A 24,118-nucleotide genomic window follows, 5' to 3' on the forward strand; every position below is an offset into this window, starting at 1 on the left:
ATAGTTTATTTACGTTACAGGTGGATGTCTGCTAAGAGTTGAAGTGTTTCTCAATGCATAGCTTTCAGGCCTGAATTTCGTAAATATGGGTACTTCTTTTTTTTTTTTTTTTTTTTTTTTTTTTTTTTAAGAGATGGAGTCTCACTCTGTGGCCAGGCTGGAGTGCAGTGGTGCGATCTCGGCTCACTGCAGCCTCTGCCTCCCAAGTTCTAGCAATTCCTCTGCCTCAGCCTTCCGAGTAGCTGGGACTACAGGTGCACGCCACCATGCTCAGCTGATGTTTTGTATTTTTAGTAGAGACGGGGTTTCACCATGTTGACCAGGCTGGTCTCCATCTCCTGATCTCGTGATCCACCCACCTTGGCCTCCCAAAATGCTGGATTACAGGTGTGAACCACTGTGCCTAGCCATATGTGTACTTCTTTTGTTCACTTGAGACATCCTGAAATTACACGTGAATTACAGTATTATTCTTACTTGTTTGAATATTGGTAACTACTGGGAATAGTCACTGTGTGGGACCACAGCTATTCTTTCATTTTTTCTGTGAGATTCCTACATTTTAAGGGCTTACATTCAAATAGCCTGGGTATATTTGATTGTAATTAATTAATTTTAAAGCATTTGGGACAATATGGTATGATTATCTGATCAAAGAGTTTCAATGTGCTTTCACTAATGCAAGCAAGATACATTATTTTAGGAAGTGTCCCAGGTGAAGAGTTCTGCATCTGGCATGAACGTGGAGGTGGATCAAGTCCAGCCGCTGGGTGACGTCCCATAGTAGGACGCTGACTGGCTAGAGTGAAACTGTTAAAAGCTCAGTTTAGCCTCAGTTTTCACCAATGGTTTACACATTTTAGGAATTAATTGTAACTAGCTTTAGGGCTCTCTTTTCTTGTTAGTATGACTGAGAATGTTCCAGGTTAACTAGTCCCATTCTAGCAGCGTGAACTCATGCTACTATTAGCCTGAGAAAGGTTAATTAAGAAGAAAATCTACTGTCCTTAGAATAAACAAATGAAAGATCATGTGCTTGGCTGTAGGTTAAACAGAAAGGACTGCGATTATGGATTCGATTTGAATTACCTGTATCAGAGTACTCTGTTAGTCATGGAAATTAGTGGGTTTTCTTAAGACGTTCTAGTGTTAAACAGGGAAGTATGGAAAAGTATAATCAATGAATATTTATTGAGGGAATTATAAGGTAAGGATGTAAAATTAATCCCAATCGCAAAGTCGATGATTTTCAAACACTGGTTGAACATAATTATAATGTATATCAGGGAATCAGACTTTGTCTACATTCCATATTCTTGATGGAATTTCTAAGAATTGTGCTAAAATTAGCAATCAGAGTTCTATGACCTGGCAGGATGGGCTTGAGTCTTCAGGGATTATCAGGAATTCACATATTTTGGAGGCACAACAGAGAGGGTCCTTCAGCACAGATTAAAATTGCATGTCTGTTTGTAGTGCTTTCTCTTTTTAGTGTGAACGTTGCCAGATATCTTACAGCAATGATGGTGCGGAGCATTGGTTCTCAAATCTTACTGTGCATCAGATCATGTGGAGGATTTTTGTTAAACATAGATTCCCTGCCCTTCCCCAGTCCACCAGGAGTAGGTCTGGGAGGGACACAGAATTTGCATTTCTAACAAGTTCCCTGATACAAATGGTTGGGAAGCCACATGTAGGGAAAAATGATGCAGGGTATTGATGGACTAAAAAATCACTTATACATATAGTTTTAGGGTTATAAATCTATCAGAGTCATCATTTTATATACCTTCATGAAAAAAATGAGAAAAAGGTAATTCTAAAGCTTTTCTATTGACAAAATGACAAAGCTGTTCATATAGCTTTTGATGCTGGAAAAATTAAATATAGCAACTTATGACTACTAATTAGCAAAAGTAAAGGTCTTTAGGATTTAGAATTAGTTCCCATGTATTCTTTATCCAGTCACCCTCAGTAGTAATCTCTTGCCGACTATATAGTATAATATCCAAACCAGAAAATTGACATTAGTCCAATCCAAAGAATTTATTCATATTCCACTAGTTTTATAGGCACTCACTGTGTGTATATAAAGTTCCAAGCAATTTTATCACATGTGCAGATTTGTGTAACTACTACTGCAATCAAGATACAGATAGTTCCATCAAAATGAAGATCTCTCTACCCCTTTATCGAAACATCTACCTTTCTTGTTCCTATTCCTCAACCTTTGGCCATTCCTTTTTGGGAATGTGCATATTTTTTGCTATTCAGAGCTCACACTCTTCCTATGCTGGCTAGGGTGGAATTTAGAGCTATGGGATTGTAGAAAACCATATTCCTAATGGCCATTAGATGAGCAGCTTTTAGTGCTATTTAAGGTAAGGTAAAAACTCTAGTTTTTACAAGGTGGATCTTTGTTTACATAGCACAATAAAGCGGCAGTGATTCCTAAATGTAGGCCATGCATTTCCCTATTTTGCCACTAATAGAGAAAGAGGTCATTTCAGTTTTGAAAGGTCTGGCCAATTCTTTAGCTGTAATTTCTAGAAAGGTTTTACTTTCAACTTTTCTACACTCATCCAAAACTTTCCAGATAAATGGCACCAGAGCTCTCTATAGGTCTTATGTGTCAGATGGTTGTAATTAGAGAATAATGCCTACTAGCCGTGTCCACGTTGTGAGGAGAGCCTTATAAGCTGTCACCATGGTCTGGCACTTAAGTGAGAAATGAGTTATTGGTATCTGAGTCCAAAAGAAAATAAGATCCTAAGAGTAAGAAGTCATTAAATGATTGGCGCCATTGTTTTTGTGTAGTGAGAGGTGTAGCCCAGTTAGGGTGTTGCAGTGGTGTCTCCTGATATTTATGGTTATAGAAGAATGCAAAAGTTTAGATAATAGTTTCTTTCATCTTTACAACCAAAACAAATCTATTAATATTACAGTGGCTTAACATGAACGGAAATGGACTGAACCTGGCAGGCAAAAGAGAACATTTAAAATTCTCTGCCTATTTTCTAGCTATTCTCTAGGGCTTGGTAGCTTTCTTAAAAATAAAATGCTTTGAATGCCTGAAAATACACATATAGATTTCTCTTTTGTGCTTTCCATCTAGCTCAGTGGTTCTTAACATTTAGTTTGCCTCAGAATGAAAGTACAGGTTTAGGCACAAAACCTCATAGGCTATTCTTTATCGACAATTTAAGAAATGTTCAAGAGTAATCTTTTTTAACCATATAGAATTTTTACCTTGTTCTTTGGGAACTGAATCCCCACCTAATATGAGGCTCCACTAATATATGTACACACAAATCATTTTAAGTTAAATTTTTTAAAAATTTCAATAGTTTTTGGGGAAGGGGTGGTTTTTTTGTTACATGGATAAGTTCTTCAGTGGTAATTTCTGGGATTTTGGTGCACCTGTACCTGAGCAGTGTACCCTGTACCCAATGTGTAGTCTTTTGTCCCTCAACCCTGTCCATCCTTCCCCCTGAGTCCCCAGAGACCATTATATCATTCTTATGCCTTTGCGTCCTCATAGCTTATCTCCTACTTGTAAGTGAGAACATACGACATTTGGTTTTCTATTTCTGAGGTACTTCACTTAGAATAATGCTCTCCACCTCCATCCAGGTTGCTGCAAATGCCATTATTTCATTCATTTTTATGGCTGAGTAGTATTCTATTGTGTATATACACCATGTTTTCTTTATCCACTTGTTGTTCAATGGGCATGTAGGCTGGTTCCATACTTTTACAATTGCGAATTGTGCTGCTATAAATATGCTTGTGAAAGTATCTTTTTCATATAATCACTTCTTTTCCTCTGGGTAGATAACCAGTAGTGGGATTGCTGGATTACATGGTAATTCTACTTTTATTCTTTAAGGAATCTCCATGCTGTTTTCCATAATGGTTGTACTCATTTACATTCCCACCAGCAGTGTAAAAGAAGTGTTTCCTTTTCAACTCATCCATGCCAACATCTGTTAGTTTTTGATTTTTAAAGATATTTTTATAAATTATCTCTTGTGACTGTTACAACAATCCCATGAGGCAGAAAAGGCAGATATTTCAATTTTTAATATAGGTAAATAAGACTGAGAACTTACATACAAAGGAAGATAATCTTTGAAATGCTGTCTATTTATTAATGTGCTTTTCTCTTCAGCACTTCCTTGTACATCCACTTTACCTTGAGGTAAATTGTGATTATTGTATCAAAAATTCAAGAGAAAGAATCTATCAATGTCTACAAGAGCCTGATTTTGCTGAGAAGAAATCCTCTTGAGCATAAAAAGGGAAGATTCTTGAAGGAGGCAGGATATAGAATTTATATTATAACAATGCATTGGAAAGGGGATGGAAAAATTCTCAAGAGTCCAACTTGCTAGGAGATGAGGTGAGGGCATGTTGGCTGGGGCGAGGAAAAAGATTTGGGTGGGATTTGACCTTGGAGGTGGTTGGTGTGTCCTTGGAGGTGTGGATCAACCTTGAGGGTCACTTGGAGAGTCAAGTCAGTATTAAGGGACTTCCCTGCATTGTTTGTGACCAAAAGTAGGAAGTGAGTGTACGAGTAACCAGTCAATGACTTTGATGCCCTATAGCCACCCAGAAGAAGCCTGCACATTAGCTGTGTAAGGACCTACAAAACTTTTCTTCATGGCTTCCTGATATGATCCTTTCAAGAGAATTGTTGACTTGTGCCGTTTTATTTTTCTGAATTCCATCCAAAACTACCTATATGGATACTCCCCTTTTCAATTGCCAGGACACCTGATAGCTCTACCTGTCACTGCCGGAGGGATAATGTAATATGACAGGAAAAAAGTTCCCTAATTCTGCTATGTAAGTGGAACTAGATGGTAGTGAAAGCCATTGCTTTTTCACATAGTTTGACAATGACAGGGGAGGCAAGTAAACTGGTCTCTAGAGCCCCTGTTCTGTCCACTCTACCACACCAGCTCTCCCTATTTTCAGATTATCATGCAAATGATGAAGTAACAGGCCATGAATGCGAGATGGGAAACAGAAAGCAGGAATCAAAGGAAGCAAAATAAGACATTTATGTTAATGTTTCAAAGACCCAGACTAGCTTAGGAAGTCATTATCTCTCTTAGAATAGTGGTGAACAAAAAGCACAAAATTCTTTCAGGTCAGAAAATGCAAATTATGTCAGCCCTTATTGCAGAGAGTTTAAAACACGGAATAGATTATCACTATTTGTTTTGATGTAATTCATACAGTTTACATCTGCCCAAACAAATTTTAGTCCATTAATAATAATCTCTTGCCTACAAATGTGTCATCTTCAAGAAATATTTATTGAGTACTTGCCAAGACTAGGCATTGAAGATACAAAGATAACTAACATGTATTTGGTTAATAGTAGAATAGTAGGAGTGTTTTAGTTCAAAAAGAACTAGAGAAGATCATATTTTAGTAGCCTATAAAAGGTCAATTACATATATATTGCAGCAAGCATGAAAATAGAAGTATAAACAAATATTATACGACAGATACCAGAGGATGGAGCAACCACCTCTGCTTGCTATTTCGGTTAATGCTTGAAAGATGAGAGAAAGATTGAAAGGTAGAGAAAGGGGAGTAAGAGAAGAGGGCATTCCAGCAAAGGTAAAGAAGAGGTACAGCATAGGGTGTATTGGGAAGTGGTAAGAGATCAACCCACAGAGAAAGATGGAGGCAGGCGGGAAGGGCCATCTAGGCCAAGCTGTGAGTGGGTTTCAAGGTGACGGTGAGCTGGGAAGACCCTCATAACCTCCTTCCCGCTTCCTTTCCAGCCTCACTGGGTGCCACATGTTCTCTCCCTCATACGCACTTTTTCTGTCTTTCAAGCCTGCTCTGACCTTTCTCATCTCGGTGACTTCATCCATGCTGCATTTCTGTCTGAAATAGTTTTCTTTTTCACCTGATTCTTCCTTCTTGCCCTTGTCCAAACATATTACCCTTGGAAACCTGCTCCTTCTCCTCTCTCAGGTTCATCTTGTTTGAGAAAGACGTTGTGTGGCCCTCTGAGCAACTAAAAAAAAGTAGGTTTCTGCTTGTTATTTTCTCTTCATTTTTCTCATGATGGTTTAGAAATATAGAAATGATCATTGACGATGCACATAATCTATAATTGTTATTTTTGGTAGCTGGGTTTTTATTTGCCAGTTTGACTTCAAATTCTGCAACACATTCCTAGAATGCTCTCTCATTTCTTAGTGTGTTTCAAAATACTGCCACTCCCTCCAGATCCTGGTGCCCTGAGGAGAAATCAGCCTGGAGTCTGAAATTTAGGACTATCTTTTTGAAGACACAGTTTAAAACCAGAGAAGAGGAAGAGATCACCTAGGAAGAAAGTGTAAGTGGCAAGAGAATTCATGCTATAGTTGAGGGTCATATAGACTCTGGTGGAAGATGGTGAGCCCCAGCTTGGGTATGACCAGCTTAGACCCTAAGTCGTAAAAACTCCTGATGTGATGATCTGATCTCCCCTCTGCGCCTCAGACCAGGACATCAAACCTCTTATCTGGTCATCTCATTTGCTTGTCATAAAGAATCTCTAGCTCCACATGTCCAAGCCTCAATTCCTGACCTTCCTCGTCCAATCTCTTCCCTCTTCTGAGTTCTTTCTACCATTTGATTACTATGCCAGGAAGAAATATGGGGATAGTTTTTGACTCCTCCTTCTCTGGCATCCTCTTCATTCCTTATTCAATTTCAACTGTGATAGTATTTACTAAGGTAGTATAAAAGTATATAACCAAGAGAATGATCTAGTCTGGGTAGTCAGGCAGGGTTTCCCCGAAGAAAAGGCTTTTGACGTGAAGTTTGAAGAATTAGGTTCCTGGGTTATGTGGGATCATGGGGCAGGAGGAAAGTGTTCCTGGCAAAGGCAACAGCTGCCTTGAGTCAGGCGGCGTAGCTGAGGAACTGAAAGAACTGCCGTTTGCTTAGAGGAGAAAGATCAAGAGAAAGTGTGGTATGAAAAGAGGTGGAGAGGAAGAAGGATCAGATCAAGGGAACTGTCACGGGGATGTGTTAAGGATTCTGATCTTACATGAGTAGGGGACCAGTGAAGCTTTTTTTTTTTTGAGATGGAGTCTAACTGTCACCCAGGCTGGAGTGCAATGGCCTGATCTCGGCTCACTGCAACCTCCATCTCCCGGGTTCAAGCGATTTTCCAGCCTCAGTCTCCCAAGTAGCTGGAATTACTGGCACCTGCCACTACGTCTGGCTAATTTTTGTATTTTTAGTAGAGACGGGGTTTCACCATAATGGTCAGGCTGGTCTCAAACTCCTGACCTCAGGTGATCTGCTCATCTCGGCCTCCCAAAGTGCTGGGATTACAAGTGTAAGCCACCACGCCCGGCCCCGTGAAGCATTTTAAGCAGAGGGATGACTGGATTGAGTTAAACATTTAGAAGATCATGCTGGTTGTTCTGTGGAATAGAATGTTGATGGTACAAAAGAGAAGCTGTGGGGAGACTTGTTAGAAATGTAATGTGATATATCATGGGTGAGCTCTCAGATGTGCAGAGAGAGAGAAGCGGATAGATTCAGATGTTGAGTGGTCAACATTTTGCTCGATCTAACACGTTTGTTTGGGCTTCATGTCATTTCCACAGTCTCATTCTCCTAGGTTACCAGATTTCTTGCTATTGCCTCTGCACATTGCATGAGCTTAACATCCATCACTTGGTTTATACTTTGAGTCTCTCCTTAATGTACAATCTGTTTTCCCAATCACTTCCAACGTTTCTATCACCTTCTTTACTCATTGACTTAGGCTATTCATTACTCCTGGACATTGCTTTTTTTTTTATAGTCTTGGATTCTATAAATTTTCTCACTCTCTTTCTGTCCTACCATATCATCCCTTTTTTCTATATGTTTCTAAAATGCTATTCAAGACTTACATCAAAGACCATTTTCACCAAAAAGCCATTTTTGTCTTAGCATAATGACTTTTTCTTTCTGCAACTCCCAAGTGCTATAATTTTTCTTTTTCACTTTCAACGAGATTGGAGTATTTCATTCATTCAATTGTAATAAAATGTCCTGTTGATGCAGAGACTCATGTTCCACTCTTTCTCTGCTGTGTTCTGTATCTCAGAGGGCTGGCCTTTGCAAACTGTCTTTGCCAGACTCCCTTGGCAAATGGCTTTCCTCCATGTTATGCCAATGGGAGGTGTTGGAGGGAGGCTGGAAAGGGAGAGGAAGTGAAGAGCCTGTGGCAAATTCTCATATGGTTGTCTAGCCCACTGACGTTGGAGAAGATGTTACTTCTGTGAGAAATCAACTGTAGCATTGTCGTTCTGTATCCCATATTGACAGCGACCACAAAGGGGACACCATAACCACAATCTTGAGTGTATAAAAAGGTGTCCCTCTTGCAAAGACCACAATGGCCAGGCCAGAGCTTATACAATTGCTAATTAATTAGTCCAGACATCGCCATCCAATCCATAGCCCTTGGAGATTTTGATTTCCTAATCTGGACAGAAATTGTTTATTTTTCAGTGATAAAGAAGGGATTTCTATTTTTCTTCTCAAGACTCAGCCCCTTGAATGTTACCTCTGTGTTGGATTAAGTTTACCTCTTGATGCTTCTACTAAGTACTCATTCTATGGTCCCAGAGTCTTACTTAAAAAAAAAAATCCCTCTAAACTCTCTTCCATCTGATTCAGGTAATAACTACTCTGGGGTTCCAGCTTCCTCCAGGCAGCCCATCTCATGATCTCAGCCCTACCATAGTACTTCCACCATAGCACTCATTCCCTCCAGTGGGCCCCAGATAACCATAATTTGGCAACACCATCTCCATTTCCTTGCAGACCCAGAGGTGATATTAGCTGTTGCTCATCTTTGGCATGCCCCACCTTTCCCTGTTGGCCCTCATGCTCTTGCAACACCTTTGTAATTAGTTTTGCCAATCAAATTCCTTCTAAGAACTTTCTTGGCATGATCTCTATTTTCCTGACTAGACTTTCCATAGAGTGATATAATAGGGGAAAAAAACTATATTTGGTACTGAAATAACTTAAAAAATTAAAAAAAAAATTGTAGCTCTGCTGTTTATTAACTATGTCTTTGAACAACTAACTTCACTCTCTGAATCTTAGTCGTTTCTTTTGTAATATAAAGTTGTCTCTCTTATGAGCTTAATGTGTAAGAATTCAACACAGTAATGAATGTGGGAGTACTCTGTAAAGTGCTAAGTAAATACAAGGCTTGATACCCTTCATTTGGCATTCATGTTGTTTATCTTTTCATGAATTTGTTTCTTATCCTCATACACAGATAATCAATTTTATAAGAGCACAGATCTTATCTTGTATTTTTTGCATAACCTCCCAATGACTTATACATTGTTGTTGTTGCTCAATGCATAATAGTTGTTCGATAAATACATACTGAGTCATCTGTTAAGAACAAGTAATGATGTTATCTACTCAATGCAGTTCCTGTGCTTTCAAACATTTCCCAAAGAAAACAAGTTAATATGTTATCCACACATTGTGAATTTGAAATTTTGAAACTACAACATCCTGCTTTAGCCACTCTGTTACTTGTGATAGAATGCAACAAGAGAAAAAAAGGTTTTTTTTTTATCACTGGAAAAGACATCTTCCATGTTGCCTCCAAAATACGTTTTTTTCTGATTTTAAAATTATGAAAAAATACAGAATATATTCTCTGACAGTCATTGCAGAAGGCATTTGTAAAACACATTTCCATTCCACAGAAATTACTCAGGATTGTCATACCTCTTGTGGTTCCAGCATTGTACAGATTTCCTAATTGTTGTAATTAGAAATAACAACAAAAGGCAGTATCGAAAGAAGCAGAAATAGAAAACAAGACCTACTGGTGGCTAAGGAAGAAAGCATATACTTAAGCATTGGACATAGAACAATTTCAGACAAATGATAACATGTTGGCTTAGTACAAGGAAGTGGTTAGTTTGCTGTGGAGGAGCTAAGCATGAAGATGGAGACAACGAGAGACAGAGATCAGCCAGACCCATGCTGTAGAAAGAAGAGGATCATGCTGAGATGTTACCTTCTCATTCCAGGGGAAGACTCTGACTGCGGAGCTTGGGTGAGAGAAACCAGTCATTAACCACAGAACTTCATTGGACTTATTCTCATGTACTACTTATTATTAAAAATAGCAGTATATGTGTGTGTGTGTGTGTATATATATATAATTTTCTTTATTTTTTTTCTTGAGTTAGGTTCTCGCTCTGTTGCCCAGTTTGGAGTGCAGTGGCAGGTTCACTCTCACTGCAGCCTTGACCTCCTGGGCTCAAATGATTCTCCCAACTCAGCCTCCTGAGTAACTGGGACCACAGGTGTGCACCACCACATCCAGCTAAGTTTTTGACTTTTTGTAGAGATAAAGTCTTGCTGTGTTGCCCAGGCTGGTCTTGAACTCCTGGGCTCAAGGAATACTGCCACTGGGATTATAGGTGTGAGCCACTGCACCTGGCCTTAGCATATTTTAGTGATGTGTAAACAATACACTCAACAGTCTTCATTCAGCTCTCAAGTAATCATCCTGCTCTGTCTACATGATTTCACATTAAACAGCCCATTCAGGAGCTGTTTTCATTAGGATCCTGGCATGATAGATTCAACTAATGTTACATTTTTGGCCATTTCAGTTTTGCATGACTTCTTTAAAATTCTGAGTATGTGGTTTAGTGCCTATTTGGGTGATTTCTGTATGTCTATGTATGAATGCATATATTTCCTTAGATATTTTCTGAATTTTTTCCTTTGAGTTAATGGCATTTAAGCATGTAGTGGCTGCTAACTCAGCCCCTTAGGAGATGTTTTCTTAACCAGACAAAATCCAGTGGGGATGAGGTAATCTAAGAATTTTGTTAACTTTAACATTTTCTGGGTTGGGATTAACATATGTTCCTGGAATTAGGTAGAAAGTTTGAGTAGAATTTTAGCCTTGCCTTCTTTGGCACCAATGGTTTAATAAAGGCTTTTCTTTTTTTTTTTTAATTTGTAGATAGCAGAAACCAAGTTTATAACTCAAAAGTGCTGACGGAGCACTAGGCTTATTTCTAGATTTATGAACATAAGCAGCTGTGCTTACTGTTAAAAATAGGTCAGTTGAAGCCTGAAGTGTAATTAATTGAATGCAAAAATAAATCATTTTCCACAACTAATGTATCTTATTGGGTATCAGTAAAATTACCAGTTTGAGACTTGCAAAATTAAAGTGTTTCCTGGTTACTGAGAAGTCTTCATCATTCTTTCAGGCTTTGATTTCTCTTTTGTTAAAGTCCATCTGCCCAATTGTTATTTCCTATATAAAGTTTTTTTTCTCTTTCCCTATTAGGTCCAAAAAACATTACTTTGCCCTTTTGAGATGGGGATTTGTTTTTCAGTATATTATAATAAACCACCATATTAACCTCTGCATAGTAATATATTTGAAATATTATTTGCAACCATTGTTTTGAATATAAGTGTTCAATTTAATGATTGCATGCCTAAAGCAGGAAGTTATAGATAAACTTGATTTGGATTTGGCTGTATTTCCAATACCATGAGCTAGAAGAGCTTCCTTAAGCCTCTTTCCAGCTGAAGGTAAAACAAAAATTGGAATAACAAAAACTCACAGCACCGGTTGCTCCATTGACTTGGTGCTAATTGATTTGATTAATTCATTTGTACTTAACTAACTTTTTAGTTCTGCTGACTCAGTATACAGTTTGTATTGATGTAACATAGGAACGGCCTCTTTCTCTGCTTATCCTAATTCAAGCATGCACATATGTTATTTTGTCTATCTCGTAATAGCCAAGTGGTATGATTTTAAAAATTTATTTTTTTTTTCCAATCACACATTAATATTCTCCCTGCTGAAGTGTGTGGAACCATTTGGGGACAGTTATTCTCATTAGTTGCAAACTAATTTGAATTGAGCCATATAAATTGATGCCCATTATTATTTCTGCTTTTTACAGCTACCCCAGTTTTTTAATCCCTGAAAGTTTCATAGGGATCTCTTATTGAATCTAGGGCAGTTCTGATCCTGGTGTTTCCTTGCTTCAAGGTCTTTGATGGTTTCCAGTTGCTATGGCAACGAGACATAAATTTCTGTCAGGAATGTGTGACTGTGGTTCAGAGAAAGACATCATTCAAACCTTGCTGCCCAATCTCCCCAACTTTCCTGCGTGCTCCAGGTGGGTCAGAGGACTTCTCTTCTCCCAATCACACCTTTCACATTCCCATGATCCAGCTCTCGTTAAATAGTTTTACTTAAGCTTCATGGGTCTCCTTAAATTCAAGGTCTTCTTATAAGTCTTTTCTAAGCTCTACAATAAGATGCTGTTTTACTCACCTTTGAATTACAATAATGTGTTGATAATACTTTTGAAGATCTTATTCTGCTTGGAAGAGCAACTTATGTATAAACTACAGGCATCTTGAGGGCAGGGACTGTGTCTTTCTCATCCTGATTCTCCTTTTGCATCTAGCACAATGCCTCATACATAACAAAAGGAAAGACCTTCAACTCTGAACGTCAGAATATGTGGAGGACAATTTCAATTCTGTCATGAATTAGATGCGATGGTACTATGTATAGCTTTGGTAAGTTGCTCTTTCAATGTCCATTTTCCTTAATTGGGTTATTAGACTACATAAACACTGTAGGCACAGTCTGGTGGTGAATGAATCAATTAACAATCAAAGTGGACTTTAAAGCCACTGGTATGTATTCTAATGTTAGCTTCTTACTTGCTAATTGTCAGAGCTTAGGGAATTCACATGAGTATCTGGTGACTCAGTTTACCCATCTGTAAAATGAGGATGATAATAATAGCATCTGCCTTACAAGGACAGTTGTGGTGATTACATGAGTTAATGGTTGTAAAGTGCTTAGAACAGTAGTGGGCACGTGGTAAGTGTCATGTAAGTGTTTGTTAAAAAGGAGATTTAAAAAAGTAAACAATCCTTCTTTCTAAGTAATAGTTACTTCATGAACCATTATAAATTCAAACACATTTGAATCTACTGCTAGTACAGTTTCAATGTACTGTAAGAGCTTCTGTTCTCAACCAGAAAACACTTCGGCTTTCACAGAGGATCAGTGCTCTTATGAATAGGTGAGCATGCTAGTGTAGGGGTTCACATACCCTCCGCCCCCTCGGACATGCATCTTTCTCCTTATGGATCTCACTTCTCATTCATTCATTGACTCATTTCTTACTCTACAAACATTTATTGGATTCTTATTTGGGAAAAAAATGAGTAAGAAGTCCTGTCTCCAAGGACTGTGGAAAGGAAGACGCAGATATGTAAGGGGTTATCTAGAAACAGAATTTGATGAATGCTATAGAAGGATATGTGGGGGGTGGGGAGCGGACAGTGTGGCCATTTTTGCTTAGAGGAGTTGTGGAGGGCCCAAGAAAAGTTGTGAACTTTGAGCAGAATTGCGAAGAAAGAGCACACATTTTGCAACAGGGAGCAAAGAACGTGCTTTTATTCCTGGTAGAGATAATAGACTGTACAGACAAGTCATAAATGGACAGGAGGCTCATTTTGGTTAGAGCTCAGGTTGTGTAAAAAATATGTTAGTCATGGGGGGTGCGATTAAAACGGCAAGTTTGGGCCAACTGTGAAGGATTGTGTTTGTTGCATTAGGTTTGGAATTCATCCTTAAGGCCATAGGAAGGAGGTGAGGGTTTATAAAGTGAGTATGTGATACAATCAGATTTGTTTCTTTGGGAAATCGGAACTCTGGAAACTGTGGCAAAAAAGCAAGTGTCTATGGGGTTGGCTCCCAAATCAGAATCTACAGTTGACAATTTTCATCCAATCTACATTGCTAGCATGCAGCAGCATAACAGCTAATTAAATTAGCACCTATAATCACCTAGAAAGACATATCCATTGACTATTAGAGTCTAGAAGACGATCATAGAAGGGCAAATTGCATTATCTGAGAATGACTGGTATAGATTGACACATTACATTTAATATAATTGTATATCTCAAAAAGCAGAAATACCTATATTTTATACAATTCTGTATTAAATGAAAATACAAAATTTTATTTTTTATATTTGTTAAAAACACCACTTCATGGAAGTATAACTGACATGAAATAGCTGTACATATTTAATGTATATAACTTGATAAATTTGGAGATAAGTATACAACTGCGAAACAATTACCATAATCTATACCATAAATAGAGGATATGAGATTTTGATGTTTGTAAAAAGGGGGTTTGCCTCTTGAAAGCCTGAAAAACATAGACAAGTGGGACAACATAGACAAGTGCTTCAGGTGCTGTGGGACTTGTTTTAGATCACTTACAGAGCCCTCAGGATGGATGCCAAAGTGAAGTCTCTATTCCTCAATCAACTTCTTCATCTCCACTAGGCCAGTTCAATGTGCTGATTATCTGGATAACTCAAATTTTTGGTTTTGTCCTCTAACTCTGCTGCCTTAATCTGCCACCAGGCTATAATGCCACTTCTCCTTCCTTCTGTCAACACTGATCATTTTTCAGCTCCTTAGTTCTTAAAAATATATGGATCACATACATTTCCAATTGAAGAGGATCGTTTCCTCCCCCTTGAAAAGTGGTATAGCTATCTCACACCAGTCAGAATGGTGATTATCAAAAAGTCAAGAAACAACAGATGCTGACAAGGCTGTGGAGGAATGGGAACACTTCTACACTCTTGGTTGGAATGTAAATTAGTTCAACCATTGTGGAAGACAGTGTGGTGATTCCTCAAGGATCTAGAACCAGACATACCATTTGACCCAGCAATCCCATTACTTGGTATATACCTAAAGGAATATACACCATTCTATAAATAGAATGCAGCATTATCGACAATGACAAAGATGTGGAATCAACCCAAATGCCCATCAGTGATGGACTGGATAAAGAAAATGTGGTACATACACACCGTGGAATACTATGTAGCCAAAAAAGGAATGAGATCATGTCCTTTGCAGGGACATGGATGGAGCTGGAAGCCATTATCCTCAGCAAACTGACACAGAAACAGAAAATCAAACACAGCATGTTCTCACTTATACGTGGGAGCTGAACAATGAGAACACATGGACACAGGGAGGGAAAGAACACACCCTGGGGCCTGTTCACGGGGTGAGGAGAAGGAGGACATCAGGAGAAATAGCTAATGTATGCAGGGCTTAATACCTAGGTGACAGGTTGATAGGTTCGGCAAACCACCATAGCAGTTGTTTACCTATGTAACAAGCCTGCATGTCCTGCACTGTATCCTGGAACTTAAAATAAAGTTAAATTAAGAGAAAGAAAAGAAAAGTGGTGTAGTTCTTTATTATTTCTGAGTTATAACTTCTTTCAACCAAGGAGCCCCCACAAGTTGCATGACTGGTCAGTTCTCTGAACCAGTTTTCATCTTGGTAAAATGGTTGTAAATGATTATCATCACCGTGGAGACTGCAAAGGTGATAGGACACAGGAGAGGGCAGTGGCTTCCTCTGTGTGAGATGACTGCTGTGGTGATGGATTCTGGACCAATGAAAGGTTCCTTTATGGTCCTCAAGGTCTTCACTTAGGTCCACTAGCTGAGATGTCTTTAAGTTTCTCTGACAAGTTACTTATAAAATGGCTGAGCTCACATTACTAGTGAGGTGTTTTGCTTCAGATTGTAACTAGGACTTTAAATGTGTCTCATGTATTTTTTGACTGCAATGGACATTCTGATTGGTGAGAGACGGTATCTCATTGTGGTTTTGATTTACATTTCTCTAACGATCAGTGATGCTGAGCATTTTTTCATATACTTGTGGCCTCATGTATGTCTTCTTTTGAAAAATGTCTGTTCATGTTGTTTGCCCATTTTTAAATGTGGTTGTTTGTGTTTTGCTTGTTGATTTGTTTAAGTTCCTTACAGATGCTGGGTGGGTATGAGACCTTTGTGGAATGCATAGCTTGCAAATATTTTCTCCCATTCTGTGGACTGTCTGTTTATTCTGTTGACAGTTTCTTTTGCTGCCCAGAAGCTCTTTAGTTTAATTATGTCCCACTTGTCTATTTTTGTTTCAATTGCTTTTGGAGACTGTCATAAAGTTTTTGAGGTTGCAGAGAAAAGGGAATGCTTATATACTGCTGGTGGGAATGTATATAAGTTCAGCCATTGTGGAAAGCAGTTTAGAGATTTCTCAAAGAACTTAAAACAGAGCTACTGTTCCACCCAGCAATCCCATTATTGGGTTATGCCCAAAGGAATATAAATCATGCTACCAAAAAGACACATGCATCTGTATGTTCATAAAGCAGATGTGGTACATATACGCCATGGAATACTACACAGCCATAAAAATGAAATCATGCCATTTGCAGCAACATAGGTGGAGCCAGAGGCCATTATCCTAAGTGAATTAATGCAGGAATAGAAAACCAAATACCCTATGTTCTCACTTATAAGTGGGAACTAAACATTGAGTACACATAGACACAAGGAAGGGAACAACAGACATTGAGGCTTACTTGAAGGCGGAAGGTGGGCAGAGGATGAGGATACAAACATCTCACCATGCTCACTGCCTGGTGATGGCATCATTTGTACACCAAACCCCAGTGACACACAGTTTACCCATGCAACAAACCTGCACATGTACTCCCTGAACTTAAAATAAAAGTTGAGAGAAGAGAACTAAAAATAAAATAAAAATAGATGTCTCTTATTTAAAGATGAGAAAGCCCAGCTCAAGGCTGACTAACAGAGAGGAGGAAAAGAGCTAGCTCACTTTCAGGCTCATATAGAAAGAGATGACATTTTGTTACTTTCTCTGTGGGAAAATTTTTATTTATAGCTGTACCTTCCAGTGAAAATTTGTCCTGTCTGAACATCTACATCACTGCCAAGCGAACAGGATTCAGATATCGCTCCAAGCCTTTAGTTTCTATATTTACAACAAAATCTGCCCATAGCTGCCTGTTTACATTACTTTCATCCTATCTGGGCTTTACAAATGCTGTAAATTAGGATTTAAAAAAAGGAGATAAGGAGTAAGGATAGGAAAACTGAAGTATGCCTACAAATTCTAGGTCTCTGAAGAACTTCTGAGGGTGTATGTTTTAAAAGACTAGAAGAGTTTTCAGAACTGCAGGCCTGCGTTCTGAAATAAATTTCTTTTCATATGCTTTTAAAAGTCCACCTTTCCTAAGTAATGCTTAGTTTTCATTAAAATGTAAATCAGTAGGGTTCTATATATAGGGGATTATTTCACATGACTTTTATTAACTTCAAATTTTATAATCACATTGAACACTTTGGTTTCATGATCACATCAGAATTTATTATATTTTATCCAGGAGTCAGTGCTTTGATCTGTGGGAATTTGTGATTTTGGGGATATAAAAAGTTAATTTTATATAGTCACAGTGACTAGGTGCTTTTTCTGCTGTGTAGTAATCCTTTAGATTACAAGTAAAGGTCGAGTGAGAGTAATGGAAAAGAATTTGTGTTAGGTGGCAATTTTTACTGTGTGAGAAAATATATTCATCATGTTATGGAGAATTCAGTTGTTACTGTGCTGAGTGTCTTAGGGATTAAACCAGTAACTTGGCAACTCCTGAGTCAATAATTTGTATTGTTTTCATTTCCGGTTAGTTAATTTTCTCCCAATAATCAAGAAAAAAATGCACACACACACACACACACACAAACACACACAGACACAGACTGCCTTCACCGTGAAAATCCCAAGCAAGTAAACCACATGTATGTGGGAAACTGTCAGCTAGAGCTCAGAAGATAGCGCTAAAAAATGGTTTCCAGGAACCAGTAGCTAGGAAAGCAGGGCCACTTATTCTTGCCCTTAAACTTACGTGACCTTGGTCTCTTTCCTCATCATCAGATGTGAATTTCTAATATTTTCCTCAATATTCTATTTTGATGCCTTGGCAGAATGTATTTCAAATTGTTAAAAATATTTGCCTCCTAAACTTCCCAAGTTCAAGTGCAGCCTACCTGGGTCCATGGCATTACCATTGGGTTTCATTGATGAGAATCCTCAGCATTGACTTCATGTTCCCCAGCTTCTCTTGCAGTGCTCAACTCTGAGTGTGCTCCCCTGCCACTGCTTAGTCCGCCCTTCAGATCCCTCACCTTAATGGCTGTAATAAACTCGTAACTGGTCTAGGAATCTTAATTTTAGTTCTTATATTCATCCAAACCATACTTAGTTTTTCTCTAAAAACTCAGCTTGGAGAGGTTGGATCTCCACAATGCCGTTCAATGCTTCTGCATAAAGTAAAATTTCTAAGTTATTCTAGGAACTCCTGGATGTGGCCTTAACATATTTTTGCCATATTTTAAACTATGTTTCTGCGCAGCTATCTTTGAGCACATCTGTTTCTCAGCTTTTTCTAAAGGGATCAGATGGGAATTCATGGTTGCATGCCCTTCACTTCATTGCTAGGCCATCAGCTTCATCTTTAAACACTATCTCAAGTGCTTCCTGATACTTTACTTGATAATTTAAGTTGGAATTAATGCTAAAAATTGCTGTGGATATTTTAAAAGGTAAAGCTATGTGAAACAAAAAGAACAAACCCTATTTTTGTAAGGGAAAAACACTTTTCAAATTATATTTTATGGTTATCTTTTCTACTAAGAAGAATGATCTTCATGCTAGAAAAAATAGCATAGATAGGTTAGAAGAGAAATGATGTACAACGTGTAAATAATAGAGACAATTTGCATCCTTTTCATGAGAATATCTTCTTACCCAGGTAAATTACCTTCATCATGATAGAATAATTCAAGGTATTATTGAAGACCTATTGTTTAATCTTTATGTTGGATTATATGAATCGAATAATATTTCCAAATACTTACCAGATCATTCCCCCTCATTAAAATCATTCCATGGTTTTTAAAAATACATTATCATTACAATAGAGTCTTTCCTCATCTGCCTCCTTCTTATTTCTTATTTCTCAAAGCTTGTCTTCTGCTACTCTTCATATTCTTCTATGCCAAAATCTACTCCCATAGATCCAATGTCTATCTTAATTGTGGTAATTATTATACCATAATTTTTACTCAGTTCACTTGTCCTCCTCTATAAGGTCCCTAGAGTAGGGACTCCTCTTTTCTGTAGGCATGATGGAGAGAACCTGTGTTCTAGAGTTATATAGATCTAGGCTCCAGTCCTGGTTTTTTCTTTTACTATTAGCCTTGACTAAGATGGTCAGCCAAGTTGGTTTTGTTGAAAAAGAGGGGAGAATGATGGAACAGTTGTCCAGCCAGTGACTAAGGAGATTTGCTGGCCTGCACATATCTAGGTGTGGTTGTATGATTACTGATTATGATTGTCCTTGGAATTAATGTATATCACTTCCTTGGAGGCTTTAAGAAGCGGGTGCCTTCTCTATGCTTTCCTCTCCTCCCCTTCCTAGATGAAAATGATTATGAGCCTGTAAATTGTGGAAAGGACCTTGTCTCTGAATCACTGCATAGAGGAGAGCTGTCTGATGACCAGGCATCCTTCAGCTTGGACTGTCATATATAAATGACAGATACTTCATTTTGTGTTTATTTCTTGCTTATATTTATAATAATTTATTTTGCGATATTATCTCCAAAGATGGCCACCAGTAATTTCTTCACTTTTGTATACACTTGTTTCACATCTTGATGTTTCACATCAAAGGGTAGAGCTCATTTCCCTGTTCTTGAATCTGTGTTAGCTTTGATTGGCTTTGACTAATAGGATGCAGCAGAAAAAAATGTTCTAAGTCAGGACACAAATGGTCTGGCACATTTCACTTCCTGCTTCTTGCAACACAGACACCATACTGTGAGAAGCCCATGCCATGTGGAGAGACAACGTAGAGAAGAAGTGAGGCTCTCTGGTTGAGAACTCCAACTGACTTCCTAGACTACAGCCAGGGCAATTTTCTAGTATGGGAAAGAGCCAGCTCAGTCAAACCTTCGGAAAACTGCAGCCCATCAGGGATCACAGGGAGCAGTAGAACCCACCAGTCTACCCACAGAATCATGAGATAATATAAAGTAGCTGTTAATATGTACCAAAGATAGCTGAAATAGCTAGCTATTTTGCATATTTTATATATTTTGGCCAGTTAACCATTTGTGCCCAGTTTTTGAATAGGGAGCATGACTCTAAGTAATACACTTGTTTTGTGACACTGGTACAGTGACTTAACTCCTCTTAGCTCTCATTTTATGATCTATAAAATGGAAGGAAAAAACCCTATGAATTCATATCGTTGTTGTTATTGAATGAGACAATGATGGAGGGTTCCTTACCCAGTGACTGGCATATGGTAGGCACTCAATTGAAGCGTATTTGAGTTAATACTACTCTTTGCTAAGTCATTAGAGAAGTGCTGAATTAGACAGAAAACCATTTAATCTCATTTGTATTTTGAAAATTAAAAATGATAGAATACATCTTAATTCTATACCTTATTCCTTGAGAGTAGATTTAAATTTTGTGATTTTATTTTGGGCTTCTTCAGCCAGCTCCTTTTTCATCTTTACATTCCTCTCAACATATTTTCCATTATGAATCCCACTCCTTTTTTTTTTTTTTTAATAATGCACCTATTCTTACATCTTAGTGGAAACACTGGGAAGATATTACTATTTTTTGCTTTTAATGTATATATTTTTTCAAATGCATTCTTCTTTTATGTTAAGTGTGGGATTATTCACATATCTCATACATAACTTTCCTACTTATTAATTCAACAAACAGTGTGCACCCACTGTGTGTTAGGCAGTAAATGAAATTTAATTTTCTTCTATACATAGCTAATTCCTCACTAGTCATTAGTTCTGTTTTTCAGATCAAGGTAAATTATAGTGAAACTATAATTTATAACAAACTATAGCCCATGGCCCAAATCTGGCCCACTGTCTGTTTTTGTAAATAAAGTTTTATTGGAACATAGTCACATGCATTTGTTTTCATATAGTCTAGGGTAGTTTTATGCTTCAATGCCAGAGTTGAATGGTTATGACAGAGTTGACTTAACCCACAAAGCCTAAAATATTTACTTCTGGACCTTTATAGAAAAAAAAGTTCCAGCTCTTGGCTTGTAGTAATATGAACAGTTTTGGTTGGCATATTTAAGAAATATTAATAAACTAGAGTTAGCTATTATGAGAATGAAATGTGTGAAAACTATGCTACACAGTAAAGTACGGAGAATTTTTCATCTGGAAAAAAGAGCTTTTAAGGAGTTTATAAAATTCAAAAAAAGCAGATTAGGTTGATGCATACTACTTCCACTGACAACTGGTTTACTAAAGATTGGAGAAAAAAAGGGGAATATATTTAGAAAGGCAACTTGGAGTTCATTGGAAATATGAATACTTTTGGACTCAATAATTACACTATGAAATTAATCTGAGTGGGATATTTCTATACGTGTAGAAAGAAACACCTTTGAGGATGTTGACTGGGGCTTTTGTTTATGATAACCAGAGCTGTGAAACAAGCTTAACAGAGATGGTTAAATAAACTATGGTGTACACACTCTCTATACATGCTATTTTAATTGAACAGATGCGGCCATTTAAAAGAATGAAGTAACACATCAAAAAATGCTCATCATCACTGGCCATCAGAGAAATGCAAATCAAAACCACAATGAGTTACCATCTCACACCGGTTAGAATGGTAATCATTAAAAAGTCAGGAAACAACAGGTGCTGGAGAGGATGTGGAGAAATAGGAACACTTTTACACTGTTGGTGGGACTGTAAACTAGTTCAACCATTGTGGAAGTCAGTGTGGCGATTCCTCAGGGATCTAGAACTAGAAATACCATTTGACCCAGCCATCCCATTACTGGGTATATACCCAAATGACTATAAATCATGCTGCTATAAAGACACATGCACACGTATGTTTATTGCGGCATTATTCACAATAGCAAAGACTTGGAACCAACCCAAATGTCCAACAATGATAGACTGGATTAAGAAAATGTGGCACATATACACCATGGAATACTATGCAGCCATAAAAAATGATGAGTTCATGTCCTTTGTAGGGACATGGATGAAATTGGAAATCATCATTCTCAGTAAACTATCGCAAGAACAAAAAACCAAACACCGCATATTCTCACTCATAGGTGGGAATTGAACAATGAGATCACATGGACACAGGAAGGGGAACATCACACTCTGGGGACTGTTGTGGGGTGGGGGGAGGGGGGAGGGATAGCACTGGGAGATATACCTAATGCTAGATGACGAGTTAGTGGGTGCAGCGCACCAGCATGGCACATGTATACATATGTAACTAACCTGCACAATGTGCACATGTACCCTAAAACTTAAAGTATAATAAAAAAAAAAGAATGAAGTAGCTCTATATATTCAGTCCTAGAAAGGTTGTCAAGATATTATTCTCCAGGTCAATATATTATGATTCTACTTTTTAATTAAAAAATATTTTATGTAAACATTTGCATATGTAGTTAAGACTAAATTAAACTACACGTGACAGCAAAATCTCAAATTATAGTGGCATCAGCAAGATAGAATTTATTGTTCTGTCGAAGTCCAGTCAGGGAATCCAGGGTTGGGGTACTGAGAGCATCATGGCCTGAAGGTGCCAAGCTCCTTATTTCATTTCTTGTTGCTTGGCCTTGGTTGGCATCTGTGTTCCACGCAGCACAATGAGGAGCTGGGTAGTGTTCAAGGAGATGGTTGATTATAAGTCACTTGTGGATTTAAAGGTTCCCATTGTGCAAAAGAAAAGCATAACTTGGTCACTGTGGAAGCTAAAAGATGAAGACAAGGTAAGAAGGTCATTTGTTAAGAAGGGTTTTTCTAACAGGAAGTGGTGGGCCACAGAATTTGAGAAATAATAAGTAAAAAAAGGCTACTAGAGATTCATAGACTAAAGACTAAAGCTAGAAGGAATGTCTGAAATTATCTGATTTGAATCAGTTGTTTTATATCTTTTATTACAATCTTCAAAGGCTAATAAGAGAAAAAAGAAAAAAAGTTAATATTCTAGAACTTGTGAAAGATAATCTTTTATGCCCAAAGCATCTTTAAAAAGGATGCATGTTTCTACAGTTTTTATTTACTTATTTTTAGATTATCTAATATATTATTGTACTAATATATTATATACATTAGAAAATGTTCACCAAAAAGAAATTAATTAGGATTAACTTGAGTTAAATAAATAATATAAAAGTATCATTAATTATGATGACTTCATATTATCTTGAGAAAAATTTATAATTAGGACAAGGTTCACTATTTTATATGCATATGCATATGTGTATGTGCATAGTATATGTATGTACCTATACTATAACTCAAATAGTCTTGTTGGTAATTAAGTTGTTTCCCTCCAATTCCCCATCAAATCTGTTAGGTCATCACTTTTCTCACCTGGATTTGTGGCTGAAGACGAACCTGCATCGAGAGTGGAAGAATTGGTTTTACCACTTGCCATAGTTCATTTGTGCTTGAATTATTGATATCTACTCAACTCAATTTACTTGCTACAGTCTTTTAAACTAGGTGCCTATTTTTAAAATTTTAATGTAGTTAACATTATGTATTTCATAAATCCATGCATTTGTAATAATGGTTACTCTATAACCCACAGGGCCAGTGTGTTGTAATTTGGTGCTAGTGAATGAAGAGGGTTCTGCTGTCATTCCCTGCATGCCATGGAATTTCTGTAGTTTTTCCCTGAGGCCACTTCATGTATTGGTTGGAACAAGTCACTCTCTGACATAGGGGCCAAGTGAGGGTATGAAATTCAATGTGTTATAAATATTGTCCAAACTTAATTTCTTACTCTCTGTCTGTGAGATAAAAATGCATAGAAGTAAGTAGTCTAATACTCCATTCTCATATCCTATAAGCCAACTTCTTCCATCTCTAGAATGTATGCAACAGTTTTTCCAACTATAATATTAAAATTACAGCTATAGTCTGTGTATCAGTTGGAGTTCATCCAAGAGGCAAAACCAGTAGATACATATTTTAAGGGGATTATGATGAGGAATTGGCTTACATAACAGTGCAGCTAGCTAAGCATGTCCAGAGATCACAGG

The 24,118-nt window shown here is 37.7% G+C and overlaps 1 pseudogene; it reads right to left on the reverse strand.

Annotated features, from left to right (window-relative positions):
* Window positions 1–23,474, reverse strand: part of LOC107972861 (histone H3.Y-like) — a 39,074-nt pseudogene extending 15,600 nt beyond the window's left edge.
* Window positions 23,475–24,118: the final 644 nt, after the last annotated feature.

The sequence above is a fragment of the Pan troglodytes genome, chromosome 4 (assembly GCF_028858775.2).
Source record: "Pan troglodytes isolate AG18354 chromosome 4, NHGRI_mPanTro3-v2.0_pri, whole genome shotgun sequence".
Taxonomy (NCBI): domain Eukaryota; kingdom Metazoa; phylum Chordata; class Mammalia; order Primates; family Hominidae; genus Pan; species Pan troglodytes.